The following is a 22,567-nucleotide window of genomic DNA, read 5'->3' on the forward strand; positions in this document are numbered from 1 at the left end:
AATTAGTGCCTTCTTAAAGATGAGAAAACTAACTTGCAAGGAGTCCAAGTTACTTGCTTACATCAAAAAAGTAAAATAAAATAAGAAATTAAAAGGCAACTAAGCAACTTTTCCTTTGACAGAGCAGAATGTGTTATTAATATCATTATCGATTTTTTTTTTATTTTCTGAGACACAGTGAATTTTGTCCTCCTAGCACAAAGCCTTTTTTCTTAATATTGCTGTTCATGGTGTACCTAGGTCCTCTGTAGCTGTTCTGCATGTCTCTGAAAGGATTAACTGGTTCTGTTGTGTTGGAGGAATCATAGGCTCACATATTTGGCCTGTTACCTGAAGAGTTGAGTGAGAACTACTTGTGGATTCTCTGAGATTCCTTGGAGGCAGTGCTGATGATCATGGTTGGGCAAGAACTTTTCTAGTAAGAAATATCTGGTAAAAAAATTAAAAATAATAACAGTTCAAGGAAGACATTTGTAGGAAGCTTTGCAGATGAGAGCCCAACAACAACCAAAGGTGTCAGATGGCCTTGTTATTCCTGTGAACCTCCTGCCTACCCCCAATATCATGCAGATGGACAGGCACATAGTGACGCTATAGTTGCATCTATGATATCTGCCTTCAGGGTTTACAGAGCTCCCCAGGTAAAATCCCACAGCTATTAATTGGGTGCTAAATGTAAGATAAGGTTTCTGGCTCATTTTGGGGAAGGAGAAAAATATAAAGAAAAGGAAGAAATGGGGAGAGGAAGAAGGAAGAAGAGAGAAAGAGGGAGAAGAGAAGGGACAGGGAGAGAGAGAAATTCATTATTATTGTATTGTTTAATTCTACTTAAATGTCTTTAAATAGGACATATTTTAATTAAAATAGATACAGGCAAGAGTAAAGCTGCACTCCAATCTTGACAAAACTAAGCTTATATTTCAGCTTTGTAAATTCCTCTATGCAGTACCTTTGGCAAATAGCTTAACCTAGAGGTCCCTGATCTGTTAATGGGTAAGTGTGGGAATAATAGTTTCAGTAGCAGAGGTATTGCAAAGATTCCACCTAATAATTTACAGCATAAACCTCTCCAGGCACATTGGAGGTCCTTAGCCAGTGTTAATTATTGTTACAAAATGTGCATTCTTAAAACATTCCTATCACAGGTTTTTTTTTTTTTTTTTTTTTTTGGCTATTTAAAGTCTAACCTACATGACTGCATAAACATGAGCTGAACAAAGACCAACAACAGACATGCCGAAAGTGGATGAGAGAAAGATCACAAGGCTTCAACTGTACACAAAGAACCACAGTCAACTGACGGATACTGAGCGTAGAAGGAATCTTTGCCAGGAAGAGAACATTAATTGCTTATCTAATACCAAATGATCAGCCATGAAAATGTACATATGAGTAACATTACACATATTGTGCAGGTTGTACTTATGTACTTAGAAGTATATATAGCCAACCATTAATGAAAAAAAGAGGCCATGAATTTGAAAAAAAAAAAAAAAGATCTAAGGTAGTTGGGAGAGTATAGAAGGGGGAAAGAGATGTGGGAAATGATTTATATTATAATCTCAAAACTAAAAGAAATAAGTACATAACATTATAGGGCCTGTGGCATTGCTCAGTTGGCAAAGGTACCTGTCATCAAACCTCCAAACCTGAGTTCAAACTCATGGTAGAAGAAGAGAACTGACTCACACAGTTTGTCCTCTGATCTCTGCTCCCTACAACAAATAGTATAATAAATTTTTAAAATAAGAAATACCATTTGTCCATTTGTACACGCACCATTGCCTGTTCTTTCCCCTGTGAAGAGACACCATGACCAAGGCAACTCCTATGAAAGAAATTCATTCATTTGGCTGCCTTATAGTTTTAGAGATTTACTCCATAATCATAATGGCGGGAAGCCTGGCAGCCTGCTGGTAGCTATGCTGCTGGAGGACAAGAGTTCTACATCTTGATCTGGAGGCAGCGAGGAGACTGTCTTCTGTAGGCAGTCAGGAGGAGCATCTGGATCACACTGGCCAGACTTGAGCATATATATGAGACCTCAAAGCCCCGCCTCCATAGTGATACACTGCTTCTAAAACGCTTACACTTCCTCCAATAAGACCACACTTCCCAACCGTGCCACTTCCTATGGTCTAAGCCTAGTCAAACCCCTGAACCCTCCTTTCACATTGTAGCAGGGAAGTCTCTCATGCCTGCCTCTCATGTTTTATCACTCTATGAAGCATTGACCATTTGGCTATCTCTTTTCGTGAAATCAGTAGAGAGGCATATCTCCTCTCATTATTTCCTTCTGAGAGCACACAAAATTAGGTGAAAAACCAAATTGTTTGCAAGAAAATTCATTTAGATGGATTTCTGTATGTTTGGAGTTCAGTGATCTAGAAATGCTTGTATTTCATACAACCTATGAGTCTTTATTCTATTGATAAGTTTAGCCCCAGTGGTGAACACTCAGAACCAGTGGGCAATTTCAAAATTGCCCACACAAATGCTCATGGATGGAAACCTTCCATTCTCTGTGCTGTGGATGGATATGAGGAAGAGGGAGGTCAGGGGACAGACTGCCCACAGAAAGACTCCAGCGTGTACTAATTCTCATGAATGTGGTTATAGTCCTGACTCTGTTCTTCTTCATAACTGATTAACTGTTTTCTGCATCCAGCTTGGTTGTCCTTTTTCAATTTGAGATTGTATGTTGTTTCCATACTTTTGAATGGCCTGATCTTGTGTGGTTGCATAGGACAGGTAAACATGTATGAAGTTATACAAAACCTCGTTTGCAATCGGGATATGCCAGCTACGTGGTTGTTAGCTCTGATAAAAGAATTCCTAAATAAGCATTAATACATTTTTCTAATTTTATTTAATTTCTGAGACAGGGCTTCATAGAGCCAAGTTTGAATTTGAATTTTGAATCCTCCTACCTGCATCCCTGGGTTCTGCGGTTATAGATGTGTGCTCTCATGTCTAACTCTCCCTCTTCATAAATGGCTATCATTATCCTTTGTTCTAGTGCATTTGTCTCCCCTATTGTCCTCCCTCTCCCTCCTCTCACTCTTGTTGCTAGTTCCCGTCTTCTTCCAAATCATCCTCCTTTTCACTTTCCTCTCACAGATACACCCTTACTCCATCTCACTTTTGACTTCTTCATTCCCCTCTTACTGTCACCTCTCTACCTTCATGTCCTCCATCTAGAATCTGAATATAAGCTAATCTGTTCTACTTGTCTTTATGAGTCTGGCTTATTTTGCTTAATGTATTGATCCCCAATACCATATATTTACTGAAAATATAATTTCATTCTTTATGGCCAGATAAAATCTCACTATGTATGTATACCATACATTCAACCCAGGTTGGTTGATTTCCCGAGCAGACAAAATGCTAGTCATTTAATCACAAAGATGAGGTTATTAAGAACATGTATCTTTCAAGAGACAGTGACAAATGAACAAGATGATGCTTATAACGCCTGCATTGGTTCTCACCATATTACAGAGGGTTGTGCTAATGATGGCTAATTTTTTGGGGGTGGGTGGGCATGATCCTCTGAAGGCTGAGCCGTGTTTTTCCTAATTATATATTTAGCCCCAAGCAGTGTGCCTATTATATAGTAGTGTGCTACACATGTTTGTTGAATTTGATTGTGTCTATGAGGGAAGGGTTAGTCCATAGATAATGAGAAATAAATGATGAAATGATTGGGATTCTTCCCCTAAAGAAATATACTCTGCACAATAAAAATGCATTCTTCTAGAAAGTTTCCAAGGCAGCCCAACTTTCCAGTTAGATCCATGCCTGAGCTAGCACAGCGGTGGATGATTGCAGAGAAGGTTTGTTAATGACCAGCTTTAGGCTTTTAATGACAAAACCCCTCAGCAAGATGTCATCGAAGTTATTGAAGACTTCACGGAAAGTGTTGAAGCTGATACATGGTAACAAGAAGGTTATAAATCTTGCAGTTGGATATACCACCAAGACAAGATGCTGAGCACAGAGTCCCCCTGCTGTTGTCTGTCAGTATTCTCCCTCCCACATCCTCTTCCCCTTCCCACGGAGAGCTCGTAGAGGAGAAATACATCCATTTCCTAAAGTAGCTCAGACCTGGCAGCCACCTGCCTATGTCAATTTCAGATCACAGAGGCCCATTTAACTGGACAAAATGTGTTAAGCACCTGCATTTTTCTAAATGTGCACAAATGTCCTAAGGATTAAGGAAAGATCTGAAAAGTTAATACATTGACCTTTCGGAAGCACCAGCCAATTAAAAATCCATTGTCAGCTCAGAACAGGGATTCCAGTACCTGAGTGTGGATTCCCATACAGTGGCTAAGGTTTTATTACTTCTTGAATGAGAATGATGTCACTTTGGCCCCATGAAATAATCCATGTCATGGTGCACAGAGGGCTCATGGTAGATATGTTTTCATGGCTTTGGGGGGCATGCTGGTGACATGTTAGCTTGGCTTGATAATGTTGGCAAATGATAAAGTTATCAAATCAGTTGTCTTGGTCTGTACATGTAAGTAAAAGCATACATTTGACCTTTCTGTTCCTGCAGGATCTCACCTAGTGTTCTCAGGTTCTATAGTTACAAATCATATATATTTTAAAGCCAAGTAGTATTCCATTGTGCATATGTGCTATGTTTTTCCTTATGCATTTAAAATGATTCAATTTTTATTTGTGTGCCTGAGCCTTTGCCTGAACATATGTAATGGCACCGTGTGTGTATAGTATCCAAGGAAGCCAAAAGAGAAAAGGGCATCAAATCCTTTGGAACTGTAATTACAGACATTTGTGAGCCATGAAATGGGTGCTGGGAACTGTACCTCGGTCCTCTTTAAGAGCAGCAAGTGCTTTTAATTATGGGACCATTTTTTTTCAGCCCCTACATATTTCTTGAGGTGATTCTTCGCCTTGACTGTAGAGAATATTGCTTCAGTGACCATAGGAGCATGTGGAATTTCCTCCTATCCTGTTTGCATGTTCTTTTAATATGTACTGAGAATTGCTATTTATTTCTGGGTCTTATGGCAGATTTGTTTATTTAACTTCAGAAATTATGAACATAACTTGCCGTATTTGAGAAAGAGCCTGGGACCTAGGTATATTCTATTGTGCCTTGTGGAAATCATGGTTTTAACCTTCTGAAGCACCTTCATCTGGGAACTGGGACAAATGTAACTGCTTATCTGCTTAGCCTACAGTCAAGCACACAAACAAACTATCATTTATATCTATGAATATACTGACATCTTTAAAACAGTTTATGTTTTCCTTTTTGACATGCATACTTCATAACTTTCTGTTGTTGTTGTGTGAATGAATATGTATGTATGTGTGTGTATGTGTCTGCAGATGTGCCCACATGTCTATGCATTTGCAAAAGCCAATCACATGTATCCAGTTTTTCGTTGTCTACCCTGTGTTTTGAGACAGTGTCTCTCACTGGGATCTGGGGCTCACTGATCTATCTAGAGTGGATGGTCTGTGAGTATCAGGGATCCAGTTCCCTTAGCCTCCCCAGTACTAGGATTACAAGTGTGTGCTACCACACCTGGTGTTACATATGGGTGCTAGGGATCAAATTCAGGTCCCATGCTGTTGTAGAAAGTACTTTGCTAATTTAGTCATATCCCCAGCCCCCTGCTTTATACTTTACTTAAGGTTATTCACTGCTCTGGTCAGAGTGTATAATTTCTGTCCTAATGTTTTCCAGTAGAAATGCAAGTAAGTGATTTTTACTGGTATACTTACAAAATCTATCACTGCCAGATTCTATGATTTTATTTTCAAATACATTGTAAAATAATCTTACAGAAGATGTACAGTAACCAGTGACACAGTAGTACCTAGAAATGTTCAGATTTATATGTAGCATACATCCATACACACACATAATGCATACACACATATTCATATATGTATACACATACACATATTCATATATATATATACATGTAGATAGACATATATACAGACACATACACATAAATACACATCCACATGCATACATGAATACATATAAATACCATTGTTACATAAATAAACATATCCACATACACATATATGCACACCCACATACACACATTGCATGCATGAACACACACACACACACACACACACACACACACACACACACACACACTTCATGACATACTTCACCAGACTTGTAGAGGTGAGATTCCCATGGACAATGTCAGGTAAGCTGTTTGCTGGCACATCTTCTGAGATTCAGAGGGTCTGGCACATGGTCTCATGGGACAGGTGTTCTGGAACTGCCCATGCAAAGAGCAGCCGAATTGTCCATGGCAGACTTGACCAGAGCCAGCTGGGCTCTCCAGTCTTTGCTGTGCCCTGGCTGGTGGACCTTTCTATGGGAAGAATCAAAAGCTTGAGACTGAAGTGAACTTAGGTTTTAATTAAGGTTTTTAATCCAGTTTCAGTTGCTCTGACATGGTAATTAAAGTCCTTCACCAGCCCAAAACCAGTGAATTTTAACATTACTATTAAACATATTTATTTTGTTGTAGATTTTATATTATCTTTCTTTGTTTGTTTGTTTCATTGAATAGTTCTTTAAGTGAAATTTAGAGTTTTTTGTTTGTTTGTTTGTTTTTTTTTATTTTTAATATTTTTATTACATATTTTCCTCAATTACATTTCCAATGCTATCCCAGAAGTCCCCCATAGCGCCCCCCACTTCCCTACCCTCCCATTCCCATTCTTTTGGCCCTGGCATTCCCCTATATTGGGGCATATAAAGTTTGCAAGTCCAATGGGCCTCTCTTTCCATTGATGGCCGACTAGGCCATCTTTCAATACATATGCAGCTAGAGACAAGAGCTCCGGGGTTCTGGTTAGTACATCATGTTGTTCCAACAATAGGGTTGCAGATCCCTTTAGCTCCTTGGGTACTTTCTCTAGCTTCTCCATTGGGAGCCCTGTGATACATCCAATAGCTGACTGTGAGCATCCACTCCTGTGTTTGCTAGGCCCCGGCATCGTCTCACAAGAGACAGCTATATTTGGGTCCTTTCAGCAAAATCTTGCTAGTGTATGCAATGGTGTCAGCGTTTAGAAGCTGATTATGGGATGGATCCCTGGATACGGCAGTCTCTAAATGGTCCATCCTTTCATCACAGCTACGAACTTTGTCTCTGTAACTCCTTCCCTGGGTGTTTTGTTCCCAATTCTAAGAAGGTGCACAGTGTCCACACTTTGGTCTTCATTCTTCTTGAGTTTCATGCATTTAGCACATTGTATCTTATATCTTGGGTATCCTAAGTTTTGGGCTAATATCCACTTATCAGTGAATACATATTGTGTGAGTTCTTTTGTGATTGTGTTACTTCACTCAAGATGATGCACTCCAGGTCCATCCATTTGGCTAGGAATTTCATAAATTCATTCTTTTTAATAGCTGAGTAGTACTCCATTGTGTAAATGTACCATAATTTCTGTATCCATTCCTCTGTTGAGGGACATCTGGGTTCTTTCCAGCTTCTGGCTATTATAAATAGGGCTGCTATGAACATAGTGGAGCATGTGTCCTTTTTACCGCTTGGGCCATCTTCTGGATATATGCCCAGGAGAGGTATTGCTGGATCCTCCGGTAGTACTATGTCCAATTTTCTGAGGAACCGCCAGACTGATTTCCAGAGTGGTTGTACAAGCTTGCAATCCCACCAACAATGGAGGAGTGTTCCTCTTTCTCCACATCCTCGCCAGCATCTGCTGTCACCTGAATTTTTGATCTTAGCCATTCTGACTGATGTGAGGTGGAATCTCAGGGTTGTTTTGAGTTGCATTTCCCTGATGATTAAGGATGTTGAACATTTTTTCAGATGTTTCTCTGCCATTCGGTATTCCTCAGGTGAGAATTCTTTGTTCAGTTCTGAGCCCCATTTTTTAATGGGGTTATTTGACTTTCTGGAGTCCACCTTCTTGAGTTCTTTATATATATTGGATATTAGTCCCTTATCTGATTTAGGATAGGTGAAGATCCTTTCCCAATCTGTTGGTGGTTTTTTTGTCTTATTGATGGTGTCTTTAGCCTTGCAGAAGCTTTGTAGTTTCATGAGGTTCCACTTGTCAATTCTCGATCTTACAGCACAAGCCATTACTGTTCTATTCAGGAATTTTTCCCCTGTGCCCATATCTTCAAGGCTTTTCCCCACTTTCTCCTCTATAAGTTTCAGTGTCTTGGTTTTATGTGAAGTTCCTTGATCCACTTAGACTTGACCTTAGTACAAGGAGATAGGAATGGATCGATTCACATTCTTCTACATGTTAAAAATCAGTTGTGCTAGCACCATTTGTTGAAAATGCTGTCTTTCTTCCACTGGATGTTTTTAGCTCCCTTGTCGAAGATCAAGTGACCGTAGGTGTGTGGGTTCATTTCTGGGTCTTCAATTCTATTCCATTGGTCTATTTGTCTGTCACTATACCAGTACCATGCAGTTTTTATCACAATTGCTCTGTAGTAGAGCTTTAGGTCCGGCATGGTGATTCCACCAGAGGTTCTTTTATCCTTGAGAAGAGTTTTTGCTATTTTAGGTTTTTTGTTATTCCAGATGAATTTGCAGATTGCACTTTCTAATTCGTTGAAGAATTGATTTGGAATTTTGATGGGGATTGCATTGAATCTGTAGATTGCTTTTGGCAAGATAGCCATTTTTACAATGTTGATCCTGCCAATCCATGAGCATGGGAGATCTTTCGATCTTCTGAGATCTTCTATAATTTCTTTCTTCAGAGACTTGAAGTTTTTATCCTACAGATCTTTCACTTCCTTAGTTAGAGTCACGCCAAGATATTTTATATTATTTGTGACTATTGAGAAGGGTGTTGTTTCCCTAATTTCTTTCTCAGCCTGTTTATTCTTTGTGTAGAGAAAGGCCATTGATTTGTTTGAGTTAATTTTATATCCAGCTACTTCACTCTAAAAAGTCCTTAATTTCTTTCTTTATTCCTTCCTTGACCAAGGTATCATTGAGAAGAGTGTTGTTCAGTTTCCACGTGAAGGTTGGCTTTCTATTATTTATTTTGTTATGGAAGATCAGCTTTAGTCCATGGTGATCTGATAGGATGCATGGGACAATTTCAATATTTTTGTATCTGTTGAGGCCTGTTTTGTGACCAATTATGTGGTCAATTTTGGAGAAGGTGCCATGAGGTGCTGAGAAGAAGGTATATCCTTTTGTTTTAGGATAGAATGTTCTGTAGATATCTGCCAGATCCATTTGATTCATAATTTCTCTTAGTTTCTCTGTGTCCCTGTTTAGTTTCTGTTTCCATGATATGTCCATTGGTGAAAGTGGTGTGTTGAAGTCTCCCACTATTATTGTATGAGGTGCAATGTGTGCTTTGAGATTTACTAAAGTTTCTTTAATGAATGTGGCTGCCTTTGTATTTGGAGCATAGATATTCAGGATTGATAGTTCCTCTTGGAGGATTTTACCTTTGATGAGTATGAAGTGTCCCTCCCTGTCTTTTTTAATGACTTTGGGTTGGAAGTCAATCTTATCAGATATTAGAATGGCTACTACAGCTTGTTTCTTCATACCATTTGCTTGGAAAATTGTTTTCCAGCCTTTCATTCTGAGGTAGTGTGTATCTTTTTCTTTGAGATGAGTTTCCTGTAAGCAGCAAAATGTTGGGTCTTGTTTGTGTAGCCAGTTTGTTAGTCTATGTCTTTTTATCGGGGAGTTGAGTCCATTGATATTAAGAGATATTAAGGAAAAGTAATTGTTGTTTCCTGTTATTTTTGTTGTTAAAGTTGGCATTCTGATCTTGTGGCTGTCTTCTTTTAGGTTTGTTGAGGGATTACCTTCTTGTTGTTTCTAGGGCGTGGTTCCTGTCCTTGTATTGTTTTTTTTTTCTGTTATTATCCTTTGAAGGGCTGGATTTGTGGAGAGATAATGTGTGAATTTGGTTTTGTCATGGAATACTTTGGTTTCTCCATCTATGTTAATTGAGAGTTTGGCTGGGTATAGTAGCCTGGGCTGGAATTTGTGTTCTTTTAGTGTCTGTATAACATCCGTCCAGGATCTTCTGGCTTTCATAGTCTCTGGTGAAAAATCTGGTGTAATTCTGATAGGCTTGCCTTTATATGTTACTTGGCCTTTTTCTCTTACTGCTTTTAGTATTCTATCTTTATTTAGAGCATTTGTTGTTCTAATTATTATGTGTCGGGAGGTATTTCTTTTCTGGTCTAGTCTATTTGGAGTTCTGTAGGCTTCTTGTATGTTCATGGGCATCTCTTTCTTTAGATTTGGGAAGTTTTCTTCTATAATTTTGTTGAAGATGTTTGCTGGTCCTTTGAGTTGAAAATCTTCATTCTCATCCACTCCTATTATCCGTAGGTTTGGTCTTCTCATTTTGTCCTGTATTTCTTGGATGTTTTCAGTTAGGATCTTTTTGCATTTTACATTTTCCTTGATTGTTGTGCCGATGTTCTCTATGGAATCTTCTGCACCTGAGATTCTCTCTTCCATCTCTTGTATTCTGTTGCTGATGCTCATATCTATGGTTCCAGATTTCTTTCCTAGGGTTTCTATCTCCAGTGTTGTCTCATTTTGGGTTTTCTTTATTGTGTCTACTTCCCTTTTTAGGTCTAGTATGGTTTTGTTCATTTCCATCATCTGTTTGGATGTGTTTTCCTGTTTTTCATTAAGGACTTCTACCTGTTTGATTGTGTTATCCTGTTTTTCTTTAAGGACTTGTAACTCTTTAGCCATGTTCTCCTGTAATTCTTTAAGTGAGTTATTAAAGTCCTTCTTGATGTCCTCTACCATCATCATGAGATATGCTTTTAGATCCGTGTCTAGCTTTTCCGGTGTGTTGGGGTGCCCTGGACTGGGCGAAGTGGGGGTGCTGGGTTCTGATGATGGTGAGTGGTCTTGGTTTCTGTTAGTAAGATTATTACGTTTACCTTTCGCCATCTGGTAATCTCTGGGGTTAGTTGTTATCGTTGTCACTGTTTAAAGATTGGAGCAGAACCTGTGTTCCACTCACCAGCAGTCTCAAAATCCTGTGGCGGGGGTCGTGGGTAGCTGGCGGGAAGAGGCCTGTGGTCCTACTCAGGCCGGTTTTCTGCTTCCCTAACTAATGCAGTCTCTGGTCCCGCGCGCAATTGGATTGGAGCAGAAGCTGTGTTCCTCTCACCAGAAGTCTTAAGATTCTTTGGTGGGTGTTGTGGGTAGCTGGCGAGTGTAAGCAGACCCTGCGCCCTAGCTACCCCGGTGCTTTTCTGACCGGAAGAGGCTTGTGGCCCTACGTAGGCCGGATTTCTGCCTCCCCAACCAAAGCAGTCTCAGGTCCCGCGAGATTGGACTGGAGCAGAAGCTGTGTTCCACTCACCAGCAGTCTCAAAATCCTGTGGCAGGGGTCGTGGGTAGCTGGCGGGTGTCAGGCGACCCTGCGCTCAAGCTACCCCTGTGCTGATCCGGCCGGATGAGGCCTGTGGCCCTACTCAGGCCGGTTTCCGCTTCCCTAACTAATGCAGTCTCAGGTCCCGCGCGCAATTGGATTGGAGCAGAAGCTGTGTTCCACTCACCAGAAGTCTTAAGATCCTGTGGCGGGTGTTGTGGGTAGCTGGCGAGTGTCAGCCGACCCTGCGCCCTAGCTGCCTGGTGCTTTTCTGACTGGAAGAGGCTTGTGGCCCTATGTAGGCCGGATTTCTCTCTCCCCAACCAGAGCAGTCTCAGGTCCCGCGTGATTGGACTGGAGCAGAAGCTGTGTTCCACTCACCAGCAGTCCCAAAATCCTGTGGCGGGGGTCGTGGGTAGCTGGCGGGTGTCAGGCAACCCTGCGCTCTAGCTACCCCGGCGCTGATCCGGCCGGATGAGGCCTGTGGCCCTACTCAGGCCGGTTTCTGCTTCCCTAACTAATGCAGTCTCAGGTCCTGCGCGCAATTGGATTGGAGCAGAAGCTGTGTTCCACTCACCAGAAGTCTTAAGATCCTGTGGCGGGTGTTGTGGGTAGCTGGCGAGTGTCAGCTGACCCTGCGCCCTAGCTGCCCCGGTGCTTTTCTGACCGGAAGAGGCTTGTGGTCTTATGTAGGCCGGATTTCTCTCTCCCCAACCAGAGCAGTCTCCGAAATTTAGAGTTTTAAAGTCAATGCACAGCCTGTCTCTGCAGTGTTTGCAAAGGCCAGAAGAGGGCATCAGATTCTTTGGGACTAGGGTTACACAGAGCATTGTGAGCTATTATATGAATGCTGGGAATTGAACCCCATTTCTCTGGAAAAGCAACAAGTGTTCTTAACCCCTTAGCAAACTCTCTAGCAAAACATTTGTCTATGTTATCTCTTGTTTCTAGATCTCCAAAGTGACCTGAACATCTGGTCTTTCAGGTGGGAATGAATAAGCCTACTTTGGAGAGAAGTCAGAGATTTTCTCTTAGTTTGGTTGGCAAGGGATGCCTGGTAACTGTGTTTGGATGTTTTCTCTAGGGCCATTGTATGTTCATGGAGAGAATGGGGGAATAATGGATAGCCAGGAGGTAGCTATCTTGTCTAGGAAGCTTACCAAAACTTCTAGTGTCTGAAGAGAAGCATTCCTCAAAATACTCCAGCACCTGTAAGTCAGCCCCTGATAGAGTATTGAAATAAGCTTCTGGGCTCATAGTGCTAGTTGACAGTGGAATTCAGTGTTGTTCTTAATGGCCCCATGGCCATCCTCTCCATGGCCTTGTCTTTTTACAATTCTCACATTGCTCACACTGCTCTATCACTCCATTGGGAACTAAGTGTTGTTTCTGTCACAATTTCAGAGACCCTCCATTGTGTGCATTACTGGCTAACCATGTCCTACCTTTTCAATTGTGTACCTGACATTGTGTAGAAGAAAACCAGCAGTACTACAAATAGAGCCATCAACATCTGGCAACGTGACTGCTTCCTGGGTTTCTTGCTTAACTGTGTCTTTGTCACAACTAGATGTGTATTGTACAAGACAGTTGTTTAGATGGAAGTTGAAAGACATTTACCTGAAGGTAATACTTATTATAAACCTTGAGAGGGAGGAAGAAAACCATTCTCAGAAGAAAATGGAAGTTATTCAAAGGAATGAGCATGTGTAGACAGAAGTGGTACTTATCATTTTAGAAGGTAAAATTCTGACCAGAAAAACATTTTGTAATTTTGAATTACATACCTATTATTCAGTAAGCACTCAGTACACATTTGAATAACAAGGGGATAAGTCTAGATTAGTCGGAAAACTGAATCACTTTTGGGAATTTCTGTAAAATATTAGAATGATATCACCATTGTGTTTTATTAAAATTTTAAGGATGTAATAATTGTTTGATTTCCATAAAATATATTTCAAATACTGAGATTATACATGGGTATTACTTATACCCTTTGTACTGGCTAGTTTTGTGTCAACTTGACACAGCTGGAGTTATCACAGAGAAAGGAGTTTCAGTTGGGGAAATGCCTCCATAAAGTCCAGCTGTAAGACATTTTCTCAATTAGTGATCAAGGGGGAAAGGCCCCTTGTGGGTGGGACCATCTCTGGGCTGGAGTATTGGGTTCTATAAGAGAGCAGGCTGAGCAAGCCAAAGGAAGCAAGACAATAAAGAACATCCCTCCATGGCCTCTGCTCAGCTCCTGCTTTCTGACCTGCTTGAGTTCTAGTCCTGACTTCCTTTGATGATGAACAGCAGTATGGAAGTGTAAGTTGAATAAACCCTTTCCTCCCCAACTTGCTTCTTGGTCATGATGTTTGTGCAGGAATAGAAACCGTGACTAAGACACCCTTCTCTTCATCTTTTCTTGCATTGGTAACTAGGGACTTTGCACTTTGAAAAGAGTTCCCCCAGTGATTTCATAAGTTCTGATTCTGAGATGGCAACTTCTCACTTTGCTCATACTTCTTACTCAGTTCGTACCTCAGGGCAGTTTTCAATTTGTGACTCTCCTACTTCATCTTCTCAAGTCGCTGGGATGATAGGCTGAGGCAAAAGCCCAGGTAAGCTGTTTTGAGAACAGTAGATTACTTACTTACTAACTTTTAGGTTATCTTTGTATAAATATGGTTACTTGCTCTGTGCCTCAGTTTCTCCATTTGAATAGAAGAATTGGATTAGATGCTTATTTTGGGAATCCTGCCCAAATTAGAACCCTGTGACCCTCTAAGTATTCTTTCCAAAGAAATATACCTTTATTAAGACTCTTGATAATTTTTTAAGCAATGCAATTAAGCCTAAGAAATTATAATTAATGGTCTTCAAAAAAGTCATTCTTTGTATCCAGCCATTTTGAATTTTAACATCATTCTTATTTGAACATTAAAATTAGGCCTTGATATTCAATGCACTGCTTCTATTGATACTGATGTAGGTTCTAGTTAACATGTTCTCCATCTCCAATCTGCATGTTGCCTCAATCACTGATACTAAAATGAACCTTGTTTTCCTCCATTCGAAAGTTATCCTTCTAAGTTTGTAGAGTCATTTGTTCATCTTGCATTCAATCCACACAATCACTGTGAAGACCATAGAGTTTCACAAATGAAATTGGATGGATTTCAGCAGAGAACATCAGTGGCTAAATCCTGAAAACTCTACCTGAGTCACTGTGTAAGGTGACATCATCCTTCAGACATCCTCAAGGCCATTGCCATCTATCTGTCAAGTTTTAAGACAGGTATGTATGATTTGTTGAATTTTTCTACTAGTGCCTAATTTAATTCAGCTAGGCAGTGCAGTTCTATTAACTTCCCGTATATTTAATGTGACCAGGAAACTTTTGTCCCTGGGCAATATCCGGAATTAGAAGGAAGGATCAAGCTGAGGCAATCAGAACAACCACTTCTGTTCAGGCTTTGCATAGGGAAAGTATGTTTTTCTATTGGGAATTTCAAACACAGTTCATTATAGCCAAGACTGCTTTTGCCTCAAGTTATCATCTATATAGCTTTTTCTTCAATACAAAAAAATCTAGCTGCATGGTTCTGTGGATCTAAATAGTCCCTTTTAGAAGAGAAACTCACCTGTAGAGGTTACCTGTAAATGTTATGAGAGGAGGAGGGGAAGGATTTTCATCTACCTGGATAGGGTTGTCTCCTCACCAGTAAGGTGTCCCTCATGGGCTAAAGAGATAGCACATCCTGGGATTCCTTTATGCTATTCTGAATTTCAACTCCACTTTTCTTATTGTTTAGGAAAGACCTTTACAACAGACACTTGTAGAAGCAACATAGCTGCTCTGGCAAGGAATATCCAAAGACCTAGGTCTATGTGATCTGGCTGAAAGGTAGACATGCCACACACCATTAATACCTCTGACTAGAATACAGACACACGCAAAGCACATATCTTTAATCCCAAACAATGAAAGTAAATTTAGTTTGTAGAAGGAAGCATCCATGTTTGAAAGTGATATCTAATTCAGGTGCAGACAAAGTGATGTATTGGAGAAAGATTTGACAGAGTCAGAGATGGAATATGCACAACTCTTAGGAAGACAGTGCAGGAAAGAGGGACTACTTAAAAGCAGTTCCGAGAGAGAGAGAGAGAGAGAGAGAGAGAGAGAGAGAGAGAGAGAGAGAGAGAGAGAGAGAGAGAGAGGAAGCAGATGTAAATAAATTCAGTCAGGGCAGTTCATTCAGGGCAGCTGAGTTTGTGAGTTCTGTTCAGTTGGTGAAGTTTGTGCAGTGTAAGTCAGCAGAGGCAGTTGAGGATAGAGAATATGAAGGAGTCAGAAGGTTAGAACAGTTTGTCAGAACTAGTGTGAGGCCAAGAAGAGCAATTCAGTGAGAAGCCAAGAGAAGCCGGTATGAATTAGTGAGCTCAGAGAGGAGTTTGGAACAGAACAGCTGAGTTGGACCAGTCAGTGAGAGTTCAGGACGAGTAAGCAGTAAGGAGGCTGAAACATTCTAGGCCTAGGTTAGTAGACAGATGCTGGAAGCTGAAGCATTTAAGATTTGGGTTAGCAGAAGACTGGATTGTACAGAGGCTAGTGCAAGGGATAGGTAGAACAGAGAAATAACCACTCCGGGTTCAATCTACATCATGTATTTAGACAGCTTGGGTATGGCTCTCATCTCATCTCTCTTCATCTGAGGAAATAAAAGTTACTTTTACAGACACTGACTCTTTAGAGGTAAGCAAAACCATTATGGGTAGGAGAAGAGAAAGCATTTGAATCATGAGGGATTTTATGGGAGCTGGCAAGTAAAAGCGAATCAGAAGCCATAACAGTTTCAGGTGAAAAAAATGAATGATTCTAGAATTAGAAAGTAGATAATGGTAATGGATACGAGGAATAATATGTGGGAGCTAACTTCTCTGTTCTCATAATTGGAATCCATTTTTAAAAACGAATATAAACTCAGCCCCAAATCTTAAGTTAATTGTTATTGACCATGTTCTGTGAGTAAGAATTCAGTCAAATGTGTTTCACAATTTAAAATGAACAGTAATATTAGAATTGGACTACCACATAAAGATGAATAAACAAGTCTGTTTTAGAGTATATTAACCAGCAGATGAGTTTTAACTGTATGGGGGCTATATTGAGCTAGTTTCTGAAAAATAATTTTCTCCTAAGATGTTCAGGTTATGATACTTTATATTAACATTTCTCATTTTGACTTCAACATTTATTTCATGTGGTTTGGAAGTGGCTCCATGGGTAAAGTTCTTGCTACATGGCATGATCTGTGTTCAATTCCCAAGTCCCATGTGCAAGACATGTACAACTGTAACACTAGCCCTAGGTGGTGGCAGGATAGGAGAGAATCCCTTGACCTCTTGCTGGCTAGCCAGTCTATCCAAGTGATGAGTTCCAGGATCAGAGAGTGGCCTTGTCTGAAAAATAAGGTAATGAGGGATGGAGGAAAGACTCTAGATGTTGACATTTATACTATACACATCACATGTACACACAGGAGAGCATCCTCACCCCAGCCAAGAGCATTCCATAGACAACACACACACACACACACACACACACACACACACACACACACACACACACACACTTCTTAACCCACATGTACTGTCTTGCTACATTTATGGCTGCTACATGGATTCTGGCTAAAAATATTCTTCAACCCTTCAAGATAAACAAACAGCATGGTCCCCAGTTGTGTGTTCATTCTGAGTATCCAGGCTGAGACCTCCATAAATAACTTTTTTATAACAAAGATTTGCTTACATGAGCCTATCCTTTAAAGACAGATTGGTGTTCAAAAGCTTTGGTACCCTGTCATGCTGGGCAAGTTACTATGTTTCCATGGACTTCAGTACATCATCTCTCAAAATTCGCTTTTGATGAGGATTGATGATATACTTCATATCTCAGGAAAATGCTTAGCACATAAATCCTCCAAATACTAACTTTTTCCTCTGAATTCTTTGTTACCAAGCCTCTATTAACCAAGATCTTAGAAAAACTGTGACTTCCTGCATAGTCATCAAGCCTAATAATTTATGCTCCTCCTGATGACCCTGAAATGCATTCTGAATAATTAGAGAAAGATTAAATTATAATCAGTTTAGTTGCAATGTTAAGTGTATTTTAATTTATTCTCATTCTTTTAAAATTTTGTAATCCTTCTACATGTGGCAACAATTAACAAAAAATATTTGATTAGCTAGAACATGGCATTTCCTATCTGATGAATAAAGAGTTATTGTATATTGTTGGATCCATGCTCTATCCTCAGAGAACTGAAACCTTTGGTGAATGGGTACATTTAACATTGGTCTGTATCTATTCTTAGAACCAATGTATTGATGTATGTAGAAATTCTAGAATGAATCTTTGATATCCTTGAACAAGAGTCAGAAAGTCTGCACAATATCCTCTGGGCATATTGCTTTGATCACTGGTCTTATTCCTGGACATCTCTTCTGATTGAGATCTGATATGGAAGTAAGCCTTCCAACCTAAAGGTTGTCTGCTTTCTGTGACTTTCTGAAGATAGGTATCTTAACACTCACAATCAGGGTTTCCAACTACTTTTGCCCTGATAAAGAATGTTGCAGGTTGTTTTCAAAGGGTTTAGTCCAACCTATAGTGGTATAGCTCTTACTGCTTGTGTTAGTTAGGGTTTCCATTGCTGTGAAGAAACACTATGATCAAGGCAACTCTTATAAAAGACAACATTTAATTGGGGCTGCCTTACAGGATGATGTTCTGTCCATTATCATCATGGTGGGGACCATGGTAGCTTCCAGACAGACACAGTACTGGAGAGGATGAGAGATTTACATTCTATTCCAAAGGTGACCAGGATAGGACTGTCTTCCAGGCAGCCAGGAGAAAGCTCTCAAAGTCCACCCCTAAAGTAACACACTTCCTCCCACAAGGCCATTCTTACACAACAAAGTCACACCTCCTAATAGTGCCATCCTCTGGGTCAAGCACACTCAAAGCACCACATTTTACTCCTTGGCCCCCATAGGACTGTTCAAATATATGAGACTATGGAGGCAATATCTAGCCATAGCATAATGCAAAACACATTTATCCTAGTTGCAAAAGTCCCATAGTCTGTAACAGTCTCAGAAATGTTTAGTGTCCAAAGCTCAAAGTTTCTTCTGAGATTCATGCAATCTTTTAACTGTAATCCCCTATAAATTCAAAATAAAAAAGCAGATCACTTACCTCCAACATTACAGGATAAAGTCTAATCTAGGCTTTTTGATTCTTCTTTTGTCAATGTAATTAATCTGAATCTTTGTACTTTAGCCTCAGGCAGACACTTCAGACAGGACATAAAGCAGCTATATTTTTCACCAAAATATCATAAGAGCAGACTCTAGGCCACATACTAACATTCTTTTCCTTTGAAAACTCCTAAGCCAGGCACACACAGTTCAACCCCTCCCCTTAAAACAATGTCTTCCATATTCCTATTAGGATGACCCATTAAGCCCTACTTAAAGCATTCCACCCCTTTCTAAATCCAAAGTCCCCAGATCTTCATTCCTCCAAATTAAAAAAAAATGGTTTAGGCCTGTTCCATCAATGCCCTACTCCTGGTACCAACTTCTGTCTTAGTTATTATTTCCATTCCTGTGAAGAGAAACCATAACCAAGGAAACTCTTATAAAGGACATTTAATTGGGACTGGTTTATGAGTTCTGAGATTCAGTCCAATATCATTATGGTGAGAAACATGGTAGCTTCCAGACAGTTATGGCGCTGGAGGAGCTGAGAGTTCTGCATCTTGTTCCAAAGGGTACCAGGATAAGACTGGCCTCCAGGCATCTAGGAAAAGGCTGTTAAAGCTCACCCTCAGAGTGATATACTCCATCCAACAAGGTCACCACTACTACAAGGACACACCTCCTAATAGTGCCACTTCCTGGGCTGAGCATATTCAAACCACTATACTAGTTCTCTAGCCAAATCATAGCTCTTCAACTATTGTAGACAAGTTTTGTGTTTTTAAAACCACATTTACATTGTAGGATGAACTAAATTCTCTTGAAATCTTGATTTTGGTGTATTTAAGTGGTCAATTGCAATATTTTAACAAGTATGTGGTTTTTTTTAAAAATATGACATTTGAGTGTAGAATAAGGTCACCTAGCAGAACAAATTAAATTTTGTTAATATAAAATGTTAAAATTCATGGCTTTTCATAAAATTGAAGCTATTAGCACTCTTTTTCCATATTGACATACTAGTCATAAAGATATCATATTAAACATGAATGTTGGGCAATCTTTGAAGAGTACTTTATGTCTTTTCTTTAGCTATTAATATTTCTAGTAACAGATTTTATATAAATGCATATAAACACATTTACCCTTAATAATTTAATGTTTTCCTTTATTGAATGGAAACTTGCTTTCTTTAAAATGTCTTCATTTTATAGTTTTGTTAAATATTATATTGCTAAAAGATACAGGGTTAAACTTTCTTATTTAGATAATGGTAACTAGGACAGCTCTGAAATGACAGCTTAAATATGATGAGAGTTATTAATTTTGTAAGTTACTGAAGATGTGGTATTGTATATTTAGGTTCTTGGTAAAAAGAAGTACTGGACAGCAATGTGCTGTGGCTGGAGATGTAGCTCAGTTGGTAGAATGCTTGCCCAGCACAGGAAAGGAAAAGAAGTGAGAATAGCACAGGGCCTATGCCACAATTGTTGACATGGGCCCAGAGAGATTAACTGTCAGTCAAACAAGTAGCTTTCACATTGTACTCCATGGTGTATTGTGTTCTATAATACCTTTGGGGACCCTGTTAGGATGCATAGAGGGAGTATGAGAAAGTAGGGCCCCAGGGCACCTCAGTTCTTATTGGTTGTATATATTAGGAATTCAGAAAAAATTCATTTAAAGTAAGATTCTTGCTAAAAAAAGAAGAAGTAGAAAACCACTGAGTAATTGGGACCTCATTACCAGAGAAGAAGAGTATCATGGATCCTTTGGGGAAATGAAGATGAACTTCCATTCTATTTAACTTAAAAAATGAGTTATTTAAACACACACACACACACACACACACACACACACACAGAGAGAGAGAGAGAAAGAGAGAGAGAGAGAGAGAGAGAGAGAGAGAGAGAGAGAGAGAGAGAGAGAGAGAGAGATACAGGTACCCATGTAACTCTGGCCCATATTTTATTCATGTCAATATTTTACAATTAATAAGTCATTATTGACCTGTGCTTTTGTGACTTTCTAAAACTCTCTCTTTTCCTACATCTGTATCAAGGGGTAACCATTATCCTGAAGTTATTCTAATTTGTGCTGTTACACAAATAATAACCCCCTATACATTCAGCTTTCTTCATTATGTTCTTTGAGGTCTGTCCATGCTAGTAGTTAGAACTTCAGTGGATTCTTTCTAAGGGATGTTTAGTATTCTAATGTGTGAATAGATCATATTTACTCATTTAGTGCTGATAAACATTTGAGGTCCTTTTATTCCTTTTATTCCTTCACTGTTTTGCACAGGACTGTACTTCATATCTTTATGCAGCTCATTTGCTTAAAAGGCATGCTTTACACGGGGATTATGAACTTCTAACCCACATGATATCCTTGTGCTACAACAGAGCCTGCATTCTCAGAAATAGTCTGCAATATTTTCTAGAAAAAGATTATAGAACTTATGAAAATCTGTGAAGCTTTTTTTGTTATCAAGGATAGATTGGGTAAACCCTACATCACTATAAGCTGCTGTTCTGTGTGTACGTGACTATGCAGTGCAAAAATGAATATAACAGAGTTTTGGACGATTAGTGTACCCTTAGCTTAGAGGCTAAGGCTGTGCTGTGGCCTGGAGATGTAGTTCAGTTGGTATAATGCTTGCCCCACATACAGTAAGGTCCAGGTTCCACCACATGATTCAGGCGTAGTGACACAGATCTTTAATATCAGCCCTAGGAGGGTCAGAAATTCAAGATTATTTTTAGCCACATAGTGAATTGTAGGCTAGCATTTGATATGAGACAATGTCTCAAAAAATGCTCTCATCTCTCATATGCAGATTTTTCTAGTTAATGCAGGGCCCAAGAAAAATTATACATCCTCCATTTGGAGAAGACAAGAGCATGTGGACCATGGGCAGGGCCATATGGTATTAGACAGAAATATCATCTATCAATTTTGTCTCATTATGGAATACTAACCTCAAGCCTCTTGAAGATAGACATAGACAATACAGGCCTTTTTCTGGCTTTATGAGCTAATGTAACACTATAGAACCCAGAAAGGGAAGAATCTCAAGGAAGGTATATATTTACCCTTAGTCTAGGAAACTCAACTGCATCTGGCTCAAGTAATGCTCTGTGGTCCTTCTCCAGGGGCTAATAATTCAAGCCCAGCCTCACTAAAAAGCAATCAGTTATGTATTCTCACAAGGCAAATTCTCTCAGGAGGAAACCATTCCCACAGCAGGTAATAGAATGCCTTTTCTGTTGATTATGGAAATTTAGTTGATGTAGTTGATGTACTAGGTTTTTTTTTTTTTTAAATTATTTTTATTGCTGAGATAAAACACCGCAATCAAGGCAATGTACTAAAGGAAGATTTTCTTTAGGCTTACAGTTCCAGGGGACAGGAGTCCCTCACCATCACAACAAAGGATTATGGCAGCAAGCATGCATTTTGATGGGAGCATTCTGACAGAATGACCTGAGGGTTTCCATCTACAACCACAGCAAGCAGAGTGTATAAAATGGTAGTGGTCTTTAAACTCTAAAAGCCTGCCCCCAATGACATCCTTCCTTTAGCAAGGCCTTATATTCTGACTCTTCCCCTAAAGCTCCATCAGCTGTGGACCTAGTATTCAAGTGCCAGAGTCCATGGGAGATGATCACATGCACACTACCAGGGCAGGGGATACATTCTTACCTGTTTTGGAAATTACCATGCTGATAGCAAAAGGCTTGTCACTAGATAATGCATAAAACAGTGTAGTAAAAGATCTCTAGGTACCTGAAATGTCTTTTTTCTTAATCATGTCCCACTTTATACTTTAATTAATGATGTGGGCGAAGAGTGGAGAAGATGCATTTCAAATTTACAGACGACGCTACTTGTAGATATCTAATGCCCCAATGAAAGAGAAAGA

The 22,567-nt window shown here is 39.7% G+C and overlaps 1 pseudogene; it reads left to right on the forward strand.

Annotated features, from left to right (window-relative positions):
• LOC110295522 (cytosolic beta-glucosidase-like) overlaps positions 1-22,567 on the forward strand; it is a 171,246-nt pseudogene that overhangs the window by 81,609 nt on the left and 67,070 nt on the right.

This window comes from Mus caroli, unplaced genomic scaffold, assembly GCF_978045245.1.
Source record: "Mus caroli unplaced genomic scaffold, Mus_caroli_1 scaffold_4, whole genome shotgun sequence".
Lineage (NCBI taxonomy): Eukaryota > Metazoa > Chordata > Mammalia > Rodentia > Muridae > Mus > Mus caroli.